We start from the raw sequence: 18,676 nt of genomic DNA, 5'->3' as shown, positions 1-18,676 counted from the left end.
AAATAACAGCTGCATTATCAACTGGATACAGACCAGAACGACTTATGTGAACACAGAGAGTCAACATGGTCTGAACTTGCATGTATGTGGCACTTTATATTTTTGAAGCACTTCTCAATTATGATAGAAATTAAAAGTGGAAGATATGCTAAAAGAAGAGAAAAATAAAAATTTGGTAGCTTTGGGCTAAATGCCTAGGAGTCCTAATCCCTAGAGTAAATCATAGTTACTCATCATTTACTAAATGTTTGCTTGTGCTAGGCACTGCATTAAGCCCCAGAAAAATTAAAATGAATGAAGCAGAGTTGGTGACTTTAAGGAGTTCACAGTCTACTGAAGAAGACAAATAATTACAGGTTTGTGTGAAACACGTGAGGTGAATAAAGCAGATTATAAAACTATATAATTTCTTTTTCTAAAACAAACCAAATGCTTTTACATATCAGGATATTACCATTTAACTCCCAAGGTTTTTGTGAGGATTAGACATATGAAAATGCTTCCTAGATGGAGTTTGCCTTCTATTAATAAATATATTTTCCTTTTTGTATTTTCCCTGAGCCTCAACTGAAATGTGCCCAAGTCACAAATTACACAGATGATGTGGTGGCTAGTATATTCATCCACTTTTTAAAGAAGAGTGCATTAAGGGTTTAACACCCTAGAGCTGTGTCTTTGGCAATGCTGCCACATCATCACATTCAACACATAAACACTGCAGACCTACTGGGAGCTTGGTTGTACAATATGGGTTAACCCTTCCCATCCATAATTAGGTCTTTTGCTCACTCGAAGAAACAAAGAAACAAAGAGCATCATGTGGAGAAATCCTGCTTATCCTTTGAATCTTCTGCATAAATTTAAAGATTTCACTTTGAAATCCAGACAAGATCTGGCCTAGCCTCAGAGATTGCCTCATTTCCTAAGTGAAGAATATCAGGGATAGCAGAATGAGATATGCTCAAGTTTATAGGCAAGGAAATAAATACATAATTCACTTAGGACCACATGACAAGTTGGTAGTGACAGAGCTTTCATTATAAGTCAAAGTTTCTAATTATTAGACTTATGTCCATTGCATGAGGAAAATAAATGTCTCTAGTTACTTCATCTGTAAAATGGGAACTTCAGCATTCACTTCTCTCATAAAATGTTAGTTTATTCTTGCACTTAACTCATTTGACAAAAGATACTTTGTAAAATGGAAACAGTTAAATGCCTAGATTTGAATATATTTCTCCAGTGCCAGCACTTTCCCATCTCCCCAAACCCCAAACAACTACCAATTCCTATCTATTCTTGCCCTGAAATTTTCCTAATTTGACTTTCTTTTTCTGAACACCCACACACACGCAAGATTTGATGGAACACTGTATGTGTGTGTGTTTGTATGTGTTTGTGTATGTGTGTGTAGATATACACAGGAAAAATGCCCTGCTACATACACATAATTCTCATTTCCCTATATTACTACTCTAATGCCAGCACTGGGACAAAAATCACTGTCTTTTTTAATGTGATGTGATAAGGAGAGCATAGAGCTCTCCAATATTCAAGTTCCAGCCCTAAATTTCATCACCATCAACCCTGTTTCTGCAGAATTCCAAAATAAGAAGACAACAAGCCATTAGTAAGCAAATTCTATCGGCCAAGCATTGTTCAGTTGATACTCATTTCTTCATTGAAGCCTCACAATTACTTATGAAGAAGAGATTACTATCCTTGTTTTTGAAACCTAAAATTCAGTGGGTTTAAGTATTCACAAAACTATTAAGTGGCACAGTTGGCACTTAAAACTCACAACTCTGGTTTCAAACATAATGTACTTTCTATGTTTCATTTAAGTAGTTTTCCTTAATATTTCAGACCCTTTCCCTTTCAAAAATCATTGGTTCTTATTGTAAGACAGTTGCTTTTAAGAGATTCTAAATCCCACCATCTCTGTCCACTGATCCTGCCCCTGCCTTTCAACCACCATAGTTCTAAGGGACAGACATTATGCCAAGCTCACATAGCCCATATTTCAAAGCCTCCTTCTTGCATCTTTTATCTCAGAGTAGCTTCCTGGGACAATTTTACTGGACAGAAAAGTCTTTCTTCTAAAAAAGAAAATGAAAATATGTATCACATGCATTACATACACAATACAAAAACATAAAACTTAAAGAGAAATATTCTAATGTCAGGATGTTATTTTATTTATAAATAACAAATTTGAGATGATTTCAAAAATTAAATGTTTACTTTCTAATAATAAAACAATCTAATAAATTTTAGGTTTAAAAGTTGTAAATATTACAAAAGTACAAAAAAATTAAAATAGTTTAATATTGGAACATGAATAAAACTGGCAGATCAATGGGCAATAGAAAATCTAGAAATAGATGACAGTTTAAAGAAGAATTTAGAGTATGATATAAATGACACTTTAAGACAGTAGAGAAAGATGAACTATTCAATAAATGGGGCTGGGAATGAGTAGGCATTTAGAAAAAAATAACTGAATCTCTACATTTCACTTCACACTAAAATAAATTCCAGAGGAATTTTTTAATGGAAAAACTAAAAACACAAATAATCTTCAAGAAAATCCAAAGGACTATTTGTATAATCTTGAGGCAAGAAAAATCTTTCTAAGCATGATATTAAAATAAGGAAATATTAATAAAATTGCTATATTAAAATTTTTAAACATCTGTATAAAAAAGACAATGAAGTAAAAGATAAATTGCAAACTGAAAAGTATATTTATTTTTGGTACAGTGTGACTAAAACGAATACTAACAGCTCTAATAAATCAATTTATTAAGAAAAACAGAAAATAAGGTGAGAAATAGTTTTAACACCCAGCAGAGGGGGCAGGAATGAGAGCTTGAGTTAGAAGCTCAGTAGGCACCCTGGCTAGAATCACCACTATCAAGGCGATAAAGTGCAAGATTCAGGTTTTGCAGCAGCGGGCTGAGGATGCAGACAGCCCAGCACCTGCACAAGGAAGTGGAGGGAGAAAGGCAGGCTCTTCAGCCTGAGGTGGCCTCCATGAACCATAGGACACAGGTAGTTGAAAAGGAGCTGGACCGCACTCAGGAGCACCTGGCCACTGCTCTGCAAAAGCTGGAGGAAGCAGAAAAAGCTGCTGATGATCGTACGAGTGGTATAAAGATTATTGAAAACTGTGCCATAAAAAATAAAGAAAAGATGGAATTCTAGGAAGCCAACTCAAAAAAAAATAAGCACATTGCAGAATAGCAAGATAAGTATGAAGTTGTTCAGAAGTTGGTGGTCATTGAAGGAGAACTTTGAACGTACAGGGGAACCAGCTGATGTGGCAGCATCCTGTTGCAGATAGATGGATGAGCAGATCAGAAATTGAAGTGTCTGAATGCTGCTGAAGAAAAGTACTCCCCAAAAAAGACAAATAGGAGGAAGAGATAAAGATTCTTATTGATAAACTCAAGGAGGCAGTGACAGCGCTGAGTTTGCTGAGAGCTCCATAGCCAAGCTGGAAAAGACAATTAATGATTTAGAAGACAAACTGAAATGCACCCAAGAGGAGCACTTCTGCACACAAAGTTTGCTAGACCACACTCTGCTTGACCTGCATGAGATGTAGAGCACCCCAGTCCCACCCTGCCGCTGCTCCTCCCTCTGACCTGGACTTCACCTTAGGCCAGCCTGACCAAAGCCCACCTTTAGACTGAGGGATGATCCTTAACTGGAAGCCTGCTTTCACCTTTTGTTGCCTTCTCCAATGCCAGCACCCTGCTGGCACCCCCCCCCCCAACACACACACACACACACAAACAGAGACTTTTTTGCCAAACTGTCTCTGTCTCTTCCCAGAGATTCCAGCTGAGCTAGAGGTTGAACACCTCTGGAACAACATTGAAGCCAGGGAATGTGAGCACAATGCAAAATGTCTTTAAAAGCATGTTGTGATGTACACATTTTGTAATTACCTTTTTTGTTGTTGTAGCAACCATTTGTAAAACATTCCAAATAATTCCACAGCTCTGAAGCAGCAATCTAATCTCTTTCTCACTTTTGGAAGGTATGCATATTGCCCTCTCCATAAAGAACGGAAAAAGTTATGAGCCTGCCTTCTTTAGAACCAGAGCACAGGGAAAGACTTCACTTTGGGAAACTTCATTGCTCTGTACAAAGTATCAGCCAAACCAGAAAGGCAATTGCAGGAGGAGTCAGCCAAAAAAAACAAAAAATAAAAAATACCAACAAAAACGTGCTGTTCAGGTTTTCAGCTTTAAGGTATCTCTGGACAACTTTGTTTTTATTTTTTTCATTAGAAGCAACCAAATTAAGATGGTGAGACCTCTGAAACCAAAGTTTTGCCCTACCCGTACTCCCTTCCCAAACACTCACAGCATGGATCATATGCCCTTTATGTTGAGTTAACCACTTAATTGCTCTCCTGTCTCCTTGCAAGAAAGAAATAAAATTATGTTTTTCCTACTGATTTAGCCATGTGAAACTCATCTCATTACCCTTTTCTGAGTCTGAAGCTGCTGTCTCTAAAAGTACAATCTTATTGTGCTTTGTATCAGTCAGCAATGGAGAAATCCTGAATAGCTTAACATACAAAACTTTTCAAATTTTATAGTATTTTGAAACTCAGCCCTGGGTTTGGGGTACCCTGGCCACACCATCTGACTGTGAGAGCTCTCTACAGTCTGTGGGCTGGCAGTGTGCTGATCATTGAAGTTTCTTTCCCTGCCCAATCCTCACTTTTTGGTGAAGTTTTTGTGAGGTCTGTTAGGTTTATATCCTGCAGTTTATCGGCTTAAAATGTACTCTCCCTTGGTGTTTTCTCTTTGGGGCCAATTGGAGGAAAGAGAAACCAATAATAGTGCAACTGTTACTTATAAAAAGTAAAAGATCTTCTTTCCAATATATCCAAATTTTAAATGTAGTTGGCCTTTGATACAAAAATTCTATTTTATCCTAAAGAAATTCTTGGGCACATGGATAAAGGCATGCATACGAAATGTTTACTGAAGTGGTGTTTTGTTTAGAATGGCAAGCAATTTAACCAGGAGTGCTAGTGCTATAGTCCTAGCTACTCAAAAAGTAGAGACAAGAGGATCACTTGAACCTAGGAGTTCAAGGTTACAGCGAGCTATGATATGCCACTGCAATCTATCCTGAGTGACAGAGTGAGATCCTGTCTCTAAAAAAAATAAAAAATAAAGTAGCTAGAAACAACCAAAGGTTCATCAACATAGGAATAACTAAAGTTCAAACACGAAATAGAGTACAATGTGATTATTATAATTGTGACGTATATCCATATTTATCAGTAAGAATGGTATCCACAGCCTATTAAAAACAAATAAATTGTATGAGTACATATGAATATGAATACAAAAAAGAATATACAGCAAAATATTACTGAGTGTTGTTTATAATAACACTCATGTTGAGATATATATGAGAGCAATATATACAAGTATGTAAACATGCATAAAAGAAAAAGGAATGATATACAGCAAAATGTTACTGATGACTGTTGAGATTATAAGTGACTTTCTCTTTTTTCTCTATTTCTTTCCATATTGTCTGAATTATTTTACATGTATTGGCATTCATTTCTTGAATAATCAGAGAAAAAGGCTATTTTTATTTTAAAATAAATTTAAAATTGGTTCTACTTATATTAAAATAAATTAAAAATTGGGTAAAGATTAAACTAAGGTTCAAACACACCTTATTTTTAAACCAAATTACAACCTTAAAAAATGACGCTGAAAAAGATAATTCTAACTAATATCAATAAGAATAACAATGCTAAATCTAAAACAGTAAGTTGAAATCTACTGTAAGGGAAAATGACTAGACCTGCCTTGATTAAACAAATACAGTGTGTGCAAACATACATATTATATAGGCACAAATATGTATGTAAATGTGTTATATCCATAATACATATGAATATAAATGTGATACCTATCCCTATATTATATATTTATCTACTTATATCATAAATGATTAGGCCTTTATATTAATAAAAAGGTCTTAGGATATTGGCACACCATGTTTCCCTAAAGTTAGTAGAAGTGATAACCATAGCATGATCATAGTTTGATGATATTAGCATACTCTTTCTAAAACACCTATGTTTTAAATTTGGAAATATTTATTAAGAGCCTTCAAAGTGTCTATCACTTTGACCCAGCTCTACTTCTAGGAATCTGTCTTAAGGAAATAATTAGAAACACAAAAAGAATTTATGTGTGAATATATTTATTCTAGTATTATTTAAAAGAGTAAAATAAAAAAACCAGGTTGCGGATCCCATTTATGTAAAATAAAGATAGATATAAATGTGCTTACATATGCATTAAAAAAATCTAGAAAAATAGCCAAGAAACTCTTCACGAGGGATATTTTACTTCCCACTTTGCACCTTTCTATATTTGAATTTTTAACATGAACATATTACTTTATAATTTAAAAAGCAAAAAAAAGATGTAAAATGGCAATAATCAATAATAATTTGAAGCAATTATATCTAAAAATAAGTGAAAGTCTAAGTAAAATATAACCCACTAGGTAGGAAGAAAATTCTGTGGTTAGTAACATTTTTGTTTAGAATCCTAGGTAATAGTATGAGAAAATGCTCATGTTATAATGTCAAGACAAAAAAAGGGATAAAAATTATATTTACACACTTTTGAAAAATTGTTATCTCACTAACTCAAAATCTTAACTCAGATATACTCAAAAATACAATGACACAGGTACAGGTGGGGGAAATGACAAAAAATATATATATAAGAAACATTTCAGATTCTGAGGCATCTTCAAGCTCTAAGCATGAATTATTTTGTTAATGAGGCTACCAAACACTAATGTAATTCAGGCCACATGAGGAGACTTCCTATGCTGAGAAAACAAAATGACAAATCATGCTTTACAGGTACTTTGGGCTAGCTGGTATTTACACACTTAAAAAAAAAGCCTATGCTATGTCTGCTTTGATTCAAGAGGGTAAAGAAAGAAAAAAAAAAAAAGAAGAAGAAAAATTTATAATGTAATAAAAATATTTTTTTAAAAAAGCCTATGCTTAAGAAAAAGACTGAGACAAATTATTAAGCTGATAACAAAAGTTGGCACTGGGTATGGGACAATGGGTAAACACTTTCTTTTCTTTCCACTTTTTGTATTTTTCTAAATTTACATAATGCTGAACATTTTTAGTTGGAAAAATTAAGCAAACGAGTATGAAATTCTATTTCATACAGAGTTCACACTTACAAATATCACACTTTTAACCAACATTTAGAGAGTTTTTTCTAAACTATAATTAACATGCAAGTAAATCTCTTTAATTAGTCATTTGGGTTCTATATCCTAAATCCAAAAATAAGTGAAAGTTTTAAATACACCCCATTCACAAGGCATACTATTATGTGGTTATTAAAAACTTTATTTGGAATCCTAGACAATAGCATGGGGAAAATCCTTGTGGTGTATATCCACTCTATTATATAATAGAGTTTTAATTTAGCCAATAGAATTACCTAACTTCCTTTGAATTAGCAATATTCCTCTGAAGATTTGGAATGAGATAGATTAACTACTTTTTCCTTGATGAGTAACTCCTGTTTCCTCACCTCTAAAATGCACACAATAATACTATTCTGCCTCACAAATTTGTTGCTAAGATTAAATTATATAATATATGTAAAGCAATTAGTACAGTCCCCGCCACTTAACAGGTACTCTCTAAATGGTAGTAATTATTATTATGGGCATGCTTGTCCTTAAAATATTTACTTTCTCCTTCTATTAGGATAGATTCTATGGATGACTAATCAGAATGAAAGAAGAATATTTTCTAAATTACCAATGGAGATTTAGTTATCAGAATCAATTTAAAATAGTTAAGAGTTTGTGCATAATATAAAATTATATCTAGGGAGTTACTTATTTAAATATTATTCTGCAAATATACATGTTTAAAGAATGTAACATTTATTATTATTATGGCCAAGTAATTATAAGGACACATCTCAAAATAAAACCAGCTGTACTTCCTTAGCTAACCTCCTAGAGTAACAATTTTACTGCACAATATGAGTTTTTTAACCTTCTTTACTATTTATTCCATTACTTCACACTCTACTAGAACAATAGGAACCAGAAGGTAGTCTAGTAAAGTGAGAGAATGTGAAGGCTAGGAGGCAGACCTAGGTTCAAATCCTGGCTCTATCACTATTAATAGACATGTGGCCATGGCCAATTTATTAACACATTAACTGCCACATGAGTTGTATTTAATTCATCCTAGTTTTGAGCCCAGAAGCATATGTAACTCACACGTCTCTTTACCTTGGGAGCCGCAAGAACCTTTTTTTTTTGAGACAGAGTCTCGCTTTGTTGCCCAGGCTAGAGTGAGTGCCATGGGGGCAGCCTAGCTCACAGCAACCTCAAATTCCTGGGCTAAAGCGATCCAACTGCCTCAGCCTCCCAAGTAGCTGGGACTACAGGCATGCACCACCATGCCCAGCTAATTTTTTCTATATGTCTCTTAGTTGGCCAATTAATTTCTTTCTATTTATAGTAGAGATAGGGTCTTGCTCTTGCTCAAGCTGGTCTCGAACTCCTGATCTCGAGCAATCCGCCCGCCTGGGCCTCCCAGAGTGCTAGGATTACAGGCGTGAGCCACCGCGACTGGCCAAGAACCTATTTTTCAAGTTGCATATAACTCACACAGAGAACACAAGAAAAAATCACAAATTTTTCATTAAATTAGACGGGATCATTTGGTTTTCAAGGTTTTTATTCTACTTTCATAATAAGACACTGTGGCCCCAAGGAAAAAAACTATTTTTCTAGTATGGCGGTCAATGTGTTAATTTCTCTGCCTCTTAGTTTCCTCATCAGTAAAATAAAAATAATCATATTACCCACCACAAAAGATTTTTAGGATAATTAAATGAGGTTATCTACATAAAATATCAAGCAACATTGAGCCCACAAAGTAGTAAGTGCTCAACAATTTATTAGCAGGACAGTAATTGCCTAACATTTTTGTAATAGACCAGATAGTAAATAATGTAAGCTTTGAGAACCATATAGTATCTGTAACATCTCTTCGACTCTGCCATCATAGAGCAAAAGCAGTCACAGAAAATATGTAAATGAGTGGCCATAGCTGCATTCCAATGAAACTTTATAGCTCTCTAATCTATGACCCCCTAAAACTACTCCTGCAATAAGCCTATCTTCTAGTTCGGTGTTTCCCAAAGTGTGTTCTACATAACACTTGTTTCCTGAGATAGTGATAGATAATTATGCTTCAGTAAGATTATGTGATCATATAAGTTGACATAGTCTCAAAATATTTACTAAGTTTGGCAAACATATAAGGCAAAATAGACAAATCCATAATGAGAGTGAAGATTTTAAAATACTTCTGATAAATGATAAAATAAGTAGACTTTAAAAACCAGGAAAAATATTAATATAAAAGATTTAATTAATATAATCAACCAATTTGACCTAGTTGGCATATTAAAAAAGTACTCCCGGCCGGGCGCTGTGGCTCACGCCTGTAATCCTAGCTCTTAGGAGGCCGAGGCGGGCGGATTGCTCAAGGTCAGGAGTTCAAAACCAGCCTGAGCAAGAGCGAGACCCCGTCTCTACTATAAATAGAAAGAAATTAATTGGCCAACTGATATATATATAAAAAAAATTAGCCGGGCATGGTGGTGCATGCCTGTAGTCCCAGCTACTCAGGAGCCTGAGGCAGGAGGATCGCTTGAGCCCAGGAGTTTGAGGTTGCTGTGAGCTAGGCTGATGCCACGGCACTCACTCTAGCCTGGACAACAAAGCGAGACTCTATCTCAAAAAAAAAAAAAAAATTAATAAAAAAAAATAAATAAATAAATAAATAAATAAAAGTACTCCCAACAACTGCACAAAAAACATTTTTTTTAAACAAACACCATACCATCATACTTAATGATAAAATGTTGAAAGCATTTCCCTTGAGATAGAGAATGCAACAAGGATGCCTGCTACCTCTATTCTCAACATTGCATTAGAAGTATTAGATAGTACAATAAGGCAAGAAAAAGAAATACAAGATATGAAAATTTAAAAGAAGAAATAAAATTGTCACAATGTGTAAATGATATGATTATATAGGTAAAGATTCCAAGCAAATCTACAGATAAAGAATGATAATTGATAAATGGGTTTGGCAAGTTTGTTATAAGCCAGGATATTATACAAAAAATATATTGCTTTTCCACATATTATCCCCAGAATATGAAACTTTATAAATACTATTTATATAAAACCATCACAAATATCGAATATCTAAGTGAAACTTATAAGGAAAGATATGGAAGACCTCATTGCAATATACTATAAAACATTTTTGAGTGTAAGTTTAAAAACCTAATAAGTTGAGCAATATACTATGTCATGGGCTGGAAGACTCAAAGTTATAAAGAAATTTATGTCCCTAAATTAATTTATAGAGTCAATGCAATGCCAATCAAAATTCCAACTGTGTGTGTATGTAACATACTAAGTTCATTCTAAAATATATATTAAAATCCAAACATCGAAGAAAATCTTGAACACAAAGAATAGACTTGCTCTACTATACTATACTATAAAGCAATAGTAGTTAAGATCAAGTGAAACCATCAAAAGAGGAGAAAAACACTCCTTTGGGACTGAATAGAGAGCACAGAAGAAGGGGAGAAAAAAAACACCAAGCAGGTATATGTACTTGATTTACAACAAAGTTAGCACTATTAAGCAGTGAGGAAAGGATGGAGTTTCGTTTTTTATTTTATCAGTAGATGATTCTGGACATTAGAATTAGACATCTATATGGGAAAAAAAAATAAACCTTGGCCTCTACCTTATATCATACTCATATATCAGTTCCTGGTGGTCTATGGGTCTACACTCAAAAGATAAACAATGATCAGAGATTCCTAACTTGAGATCAATGAAGGGGGGTTGGGGGTTTCACAGAAGGATTTTGAAGGTTCCATGAACACCTAAAAGTTGCACAAAATGATTTGTATTTTTCTGGGGAAATTATCCATATCATTCATCACCTCCTCATAAAAAAAAAATATTGCCTAAAAAAAAGTTGAAAACTTTCCTCATAAATTCAGGATAAGAAAAGATTTCTTAAACAATTTCTTAAACAATTAAAAGCATTAACCAAACTGGGAACGACAGATATATTTGATTTGATTACATAAATATTAAGCATTTCTGTGCATCAAATGATATAAGAGAGTAAAGGCACCTCAAAGCATGACAATATTTGCAACACAGAAAGGATGCCCCTTTTTGCCTCCTTAAGAGTTTTTTGGTTCAGTTCTGATTTTAGCCAGAGTTGCAATGGACAGCCCCATGAAAGGTTGGACTTACCTTGCAAGTATTTCATCTCAAGCACTCACTGAACGTTCTGCCAGCTTCTGCTTCAGGACCTTCTCTGAAAGCCATGGAAGTAGATTTAGCCCAGCACAGACTCAGCTTAGAAGATGGAGGAGTAAATGCTCCTGGAGGAAGCACTTAGCCAGTACTAAGTAAGTGCTCCAGACCCTCTTCCTTTAGGAAGGCATTCTTTGCTATTCGATGAGGTACTAGAAGAATCAAGTTCCCAATACTTATAGTGTGACCTCAAGAAGAAGGCTTTTCCTTCTTCCTGACCTCCTTTCTCACTACTCCCTCACTTCTACTTCCTAGGATTATCTCCCAAAGAGCTAGCTAAATCCTAGTCTTCATCACAGGCTCTACTTTAGTTGGAACCCAAACTAAGATTATAAACTGGTTTGTACCCAAATTAAACATAAAAATGTGCTTAACTTCATTAATATTTAGGGAACTGCAAATTAAAATCATGAGATATCAAATACCTGCCAGAATATTAAAACTATAAAGACTGATAATACAAATAATGGGAGAAAGTATTTGATGATAGGAACACGCATATAGTGCTGATGGAAGTATACATTAGAAGAATTTCTAAAACATTCTAAAAGAATTTCTTAACTAATATAGATAAAAATACCACATCCTATCACCCAGAAATTCCGCTTCTAAGAATTTACCAATACATGTTCTTGTACACTAAGTATAAAAGAATGCTTATAGCAGCATTATTCATATTATCTCCAAACTGGAAATGTCTGTCAAGAGTAGAATGGATAAACTGTGATATGGTCATACAGCAGAATACTATACAACAATTAAAACTAGCAGATTACTGCTACACAAAATAACAAGGATGGATCTCACAGATATAATATGAAATGAAACAATCCAGAAACAAAATCATATATAATATACAATTCCATTTATATAAAGTATAGAAAATAGGCAAACCGAAACTGTGTTGTTTAGGCATGCATACTCTGGAGGTGAAACTATAAAGAAAAGCAAAGAAGTGATTATAATAAAAGAGAGGTAGTGATGTTTTAACCTTTGGAGGAGGAAGGGGTTAGTGGTTGATAGAGGACCATAAGAGGCTTCAGAGTGCTGTATACAGTCTATTACTTAGCCAGGGGAATGTGGTGGGCAGTTATAGATAAAACATCTTAGTTTTGTGCACCTTTCTACATGAGTATTATATTCTATAATAAAAAGGTTAAAACATGTTTTTTAAATTGACATTTAAACATAGGGTAAGGAATCCAATTCAAAATTATAAAAATAAAATAATGATATATCAGTTTTCACATCTATGGTCCAGGTTATGAAGAAACAGGAACTCTCAAACATTACTGGTAGGAGTACAAATTGACACAGCAACTATGAAAAGCAATTTGATAATATTTATTTAAAAGTTAAATTTTATATAAGCTTTAACCCACTACTCCATCTCTATAAATTTTTCCTACATATATATTTATACCTGAACACAAAGAAGGATATATAAGAATATTCACTGTAATATCATTAGTAATAGCAAAAGATTAAAACTAATCAAAAATCCATTAATTAGGAGAGGTTAAATAAGTTATAGTACACCCATACATGGAATATAATATGGTCATTTAAAAGGAATGAGAAAGCACCATACATCCTAATACATATATTTTCAATATATATTATGAAACTTTAAAAAAGTAATATATAGACAAATATGTATAATATCATACTTATGTTAAGAAAAAAAAATGAGAGGAGCTTCAAGACAGTTGATAGAGGCATCTGGTACCTGTCTCTTCCACCAAGAAGAACCAAAACAGCGATTTTTATACCAGATGCATAGATATCAAAATAAGGACACAAGAAACATGAAAAAGCAAAGAAATATGACATTTCCAAATGAACGCAATAATACTTCAGCAACAGATTCCAATGAAAAAGAAATTTATGAAATTCTGGAAAAAGAATTCAAAATAATGATTTTAAAGAAGCTCCATGAGATAGATGAGAACACAGACAAACAGTACAAAGATATCAGAAAAACAACTCAGGATATGAGAAATTTACCAATGAGATGGCTATCATTAAAAAAATAAAAACCAGAAATTCTGGAACTGAAGAATTCATTGAATGAAATATAAAATACATTTGAAAGCTTCAATAATAGACTAGATAAAGCAGAAGAAAGAATTTCAGGACCTGAAGACAGGTGTTCTGAAATAACCTAGTCAGGCAAAAATAAATAAAAGAGAATTTTTTAAAAAATTAATAAAACCAATGTGACTTATGGGACACCATAAAGCAAACAAATGTTAGAATGTTTGGTGTCTCATAAGGTGAAGAGAAAACAAAAGGATTAGAAAACCTATTTAAGAAAATAAAGCTGAAAACTTTCCAAGTCTTGCAAGAGATTTAGGAATCCAGATAAAGAAGCTCAGAGATCCCCAAATAGATACAATTCAAAAGGGTCTTCTCCATGATAAATTATAGTGAAAGCATCAAAAGTTAAAGACAAAGAGAATTCTAAAAACAAGAAGAAGAGTAAGTACATAGTAATTTATAAAGAAATCTTTATTAGACTAACAGTGGATTTCTCAGCAGAAATCTTAAGAGGAGAGAATGGGATAATATATGATAATATATTCAAAGTACTGAAAGAAGAAGAAAAAAAAATAAAAACCTGTCAGTCAAGCATACTATACCCAGCAAACATATCCTTCATTGGCTGGGCATGGAGGCTCATGCCTGTAATTCTAGCTCTTTGAAAGGCCAAGAAAGGAGGACTGCTTGATCCCAGGAGTTCAAGACCAGCCTTGGCAAGATAGTGAGACCTCATCTCTATGAAAAACAGAAAACTTAGCCAAGCATGACAGCACGTGCCTGTAGTCCAAGCAACTCAGGAGGCTAAGACAGGAGGATCACTTGAGCCCAGGGGTTTGAGGTTGCAGTGAGCTATGATGACACCACTGCACTCTAGCCCAGGCAACAGAGTAAGACCCTGTCTCCAAAAAAAAAAAAAAAAAAAAAGTTATCTTCTATAAATGAAAAAAAAAAAAATCAAAAAATAAAGTCTTTCCCAGACAAGCAAAAGCTGAGCCAATTCATTACCACTAGATCACCTCTACAAGAAATGCTTAAGGGAGTCCTATACCTGGAAGCAAAAGGACAATATCCACCATCATAAAAATATATTAAAGTATAAAACCCACAGGTAGAGCAAACACACAAATAAAGAAAGGACTCAACTGTTACCAGTACAGAAACCACCAAACCACAATAATAAACAATAAGAGAGAAAGAAAGGAATAAAGGATATACAAAACAAATCAATTAATAAAATCAATTAATAAAATGGGAGAAATAAGCCCTTACATATCAACAATAACCTTGAAAGTAAATAGATTAAATTTACTTAAAAGATATAGACAGATTGAATGGATAAGAAATATGTGACAAAACTTGTACTTCCTACAAGAAACTCACCTCATCTATAAAGACACATATAGACTGAAAGTAAAAGGATGAAAACAGAATCCAAAAATGAGCAGCAATAGCTCTACTTATATTTGATAAAAAAGATATTAAGTCAAAACCAGTAAATGAAAAATAAGATCATTATATAATGATAAAGGGATCTATTCAGCAAGAGGATATAACAATTCTAAACATATATGTACCCAATAATGGAACACCCAGATATATAAAGTAAATATTAGATCTAAGACTCCAATTTAATAATAGTGGAGGACATCAACAGCCCACTCTCAGTATTAGATAGAAAATTCACAAGAAAATATTGGATGTAAACTACACTTTAGACCAAATGGACCTAACAGATATTTACAAAACATTTCATCCAACAGCTACAGAGTACACATTCTTCTCATCAGAACACAGAACATTCTCCAGGATAGACCATATATTAGGACATGAAACAAGTCTCAACAAATTTTTAAAAATCAAAATCATAACAAATACCTCTTCTGATCACAATGGTATAACACTACAAATCAATAATAAGAGGAACTCTAGAAACTGTAGAAATACATGGAAATTAAACAACATGCTCTCATGTCAGCATGCTGGCTCATGCCTATAATCCCAGTACTTTGGGAAGCTGAGGTGAGAGGATAATTTGAGCCAGAAGTTCAAGACCAATCTGGGTTGTATAGTGAGGCTCTGTCTCTATGAAACAAACAAACAAACAAAAATTAGCTGGATGCAGTGGCATGCACTGGGATTCCCAGCTACTTGGGAGGCTGAGGCAGGAGGATCACTTGACTCAGGACTTCAAGATTGCAGTGAGCTGTGATCACACAATACACTCAAAAAATTTCTTAAAACAAATGAAAATCAAAAAACAACATAACAAAACCTATGGGATACAGTAAAAGTAGTGCTAAGAAAGAAGTTTATAGCAATAAATGCCTATATCAGAAAAGTATAAAGATTTCAAATAAGCAATCTAACAATACACATTAAGTAAATAAAAAAGCAAGAAGAAACCAAACACAAAATTTGTGAGAGAAAATGAATAATACAGATCACAGCAGAACCAAATGAAATGCAGACCAAAAAAAAAAAAAAGATTCAATGAAACAAAAAGTTTATCTTTTATGAAAAGTAAACAAAATTGATAAAACTCTAGATAGACGAACCAAAAAAAAAAAAAAAGAGAGAGAAAGAGAGAAGGTCCAAATAAATCACAAATAAAAAAGAAGACATTACAACTGATATCACAGAAATACAAAAGATCATGAGACTGTTATAAAAAACTATATACCAACAATCTGAAAGCCTAAAGGAAATTCCTGGACACATGCAACCTACCAGGATTGAATCAGAAAGAAACAGAAAACCTGAGCAGACAAATAACAAGCAATGACATTGAGTCAGTAATAAAAACTCTCCCCAAAAAGAAAAGTCCAGGACCAGATGGCTTCACAGCCAAATTCTACTCAACTTACAAGGAAGAACTAACACCAATTCTCCTCAAACTATTCTAAAAATTGAAGAGGAGGGAATTCTCCCTAATTCATTTCACAAAGACAACAATACCCTAATACCAACCAGACAAGAAGCCAAAAAGAAAAAAAAGATAACTACACACCAATACCCCTGATGAACCAACCAGACAAGAAGCCAAAAAGAAAAAAAAGATAACTACACACCAATACCCCTGATGAACATAGATGAAAAACCACTCAACAAAATACTTGCAAACCAAATGCAACACCACAACAAAAAGATAACATATCACAATCATGTGGGATTTATCCCAGGGATACAAGGATGGTTCAACATACACAAATTGATAAAAGTTATAAATCACATCTACAGAATGAAAGATAAAAACCATATGATCATCTCAATAGATGCAGAAAAAGCATTTTATCAACATCCCTTCATCATTAAAACTCTCAATAAACTCAGCATAGAAGGATTATGGCTCAACATAAGAAAGGTGATATATGTCGAACCCATAGCCAACATCATACTGAATGGGAAAAAGCTGAGAGCCTTTCCTCTAAGAACTGGAACAAGACAGGGATGCCCACATTTCACCACTCCTATTTAACAAGTATAGAACTCCTAGCCAGAGCAATCGGGTAAGAGAAAGAAATAAAAGACAACCAAATTGGAAAAGAGGAAGTCAAAATTATTCCTCTTTACAGATGATGTGATCTTACATCTAGAAAAACCTAAAGACTCCACCAAAAAGCTCTTACATCTGATAAACAAATTCAGTAAAGCCCCAGGATACAAAATCAACATACAAAAATCAATAGCATTTCTATATACCAATAATGAACTAGATGAGATAGAAATCAAGCAGGCAATCCCACTTAAAACAGCTACAAAAAAATAAAATATCTAAGAATAAATTTAACGAAGGAGGTGAAAGTCGTCTACAAGGAAAACTACAAAACACCGATGAAAGAAATTGAAAAGTACACAAACACAAGGAAAGATGCCCCATGCTCATGGATCAGAAGAATTAGTACCATACTACCCAAAGCTATCTACAGATTCAATGTAATTTCTATCAAAATATCAATGACATTTCTCACAGAAATAGAAAAAACAATCCTAAAATTCATATGGAACCATAAAAGAGCCTGAATAGCCAAACTAATCATGAGCAAAAAGAACAAAACTGGAGGCATCACACTACCTAACTTCAAAATATATTACAAGGCTATAGTAATCAAAGCAGCATGGTATTGGTATAAAAACAAACAAGACACATAGACCAATGGAACAGAATAGAGAACTTAGAAGTATATCCATGTATTTACAGCCAACTGATTTTTCAACAAAAGTACCAACATACATTGTGGAAAGTACTCCCTCTTCAATAAATCGTGCTAGTAAAATTGGATATCCATATTCAGAAGAATTAAACTAGACCCCTATCTCTCACCATATACAAAAGTCAACTTAAGATGGACTAGAGACATAAATGTGAGACCCAAAACTACAAAATTACTAGAAAAAAACATAGGGAAAACACTTCAGGAAATTGGTAAAGGCAAAGACTTTATGGCTAAGATCTCAATAGAACAGGCAACAAAAACAGAAATAGACAAATGGGACTATAAATTAAAAACCTTCTGCATAGAAAAGGAAATAGAGTGAAGAGACAACTTATGGGATGGGAGAATATATCTGCAAACTATTCATCCAACAGGGAACTTATTTCCAGAATATACAAGGAACTCAAACCATTCAACAGCGAAAACAAACAAACAAAAAAACAATCCCATAAAAAGAGAGCAAAGGTCATAAAGAGACATTTCTCAAAATAAGACACACAAATGGCCAACAGGTATAGGCAAAAATGCTCAACAACACTAATCATGAGGAAAATGCAAATCAAAACCACCATATTATCTTATCCCAGTTACAACAGCTACTATTAAAAAGCCACATGTACTCGCCATTAAACTGGTACTGACTAATCAACACTAAGGTGCTCACACAGTAGTAATATTCTTTGAGGGTGGGGGGATTAAGGGTGGGTAAACTCACAACTAATGGATGCAGTGAACATTTTAGGGGGGAAAGGGCATGTCTTAAATCATGGCTGAGATGTGGCAAAGTCATAACATGCAACCAAAATGTTTGTACCCCCATAATTTCCTGAAATAAAAAAAATTTAAAAATAAATAAATAAAAAGACCAAAAAGATAACAGATGATGTGGATAAAAGAGAACTTATACACTGTTGGTGGGAATGTAAATTAGTATA

At 33.8% G+C, this 18,676-nt stretch overlaps 1 protein-coding gene and 1 pseudogene across 9 annotated transcripts in view; one reads left to right on the top strand and one right to left on the bottom strand.

Annotated features, from left to right (window-relative positions):
• LOC105879991 (uncharacterized) overlaps window positions 1-3,610 on the top strand; it is a 48,649-nt pseudogene extending 45,039 nt beyond the window's left edge.
• Window positions 1-18,676, bottom strand: part of SOX6 (SRY-box transcription factor 6) — a 631,508-nt gene that overhangs the window by 534,579 nt on the left and 78,253 nt on the right. The gene's annotated exons all lie outside the window — the stretch shown is intronic.

Source organism: Microcebus murinus, chromosome 4, assembly GCF_040939455.1.
Source record: "Microcebus murinus isolate Inina chromosome 4, M.murinus_Inina_mat1.0, whole genome shotgun sequence".
Lineage (NCBI taxonomy): Eukaryota > Metazoa > Chordata > Mammalia > Primates > Cheirogaleidae > Microcebus > Microcebus murinus.
The sequence above is the reverse complement of the archived record's forward strand: the minus strand, read 5'-3'. Positions and strand labels throughout refer to the sequence as shown.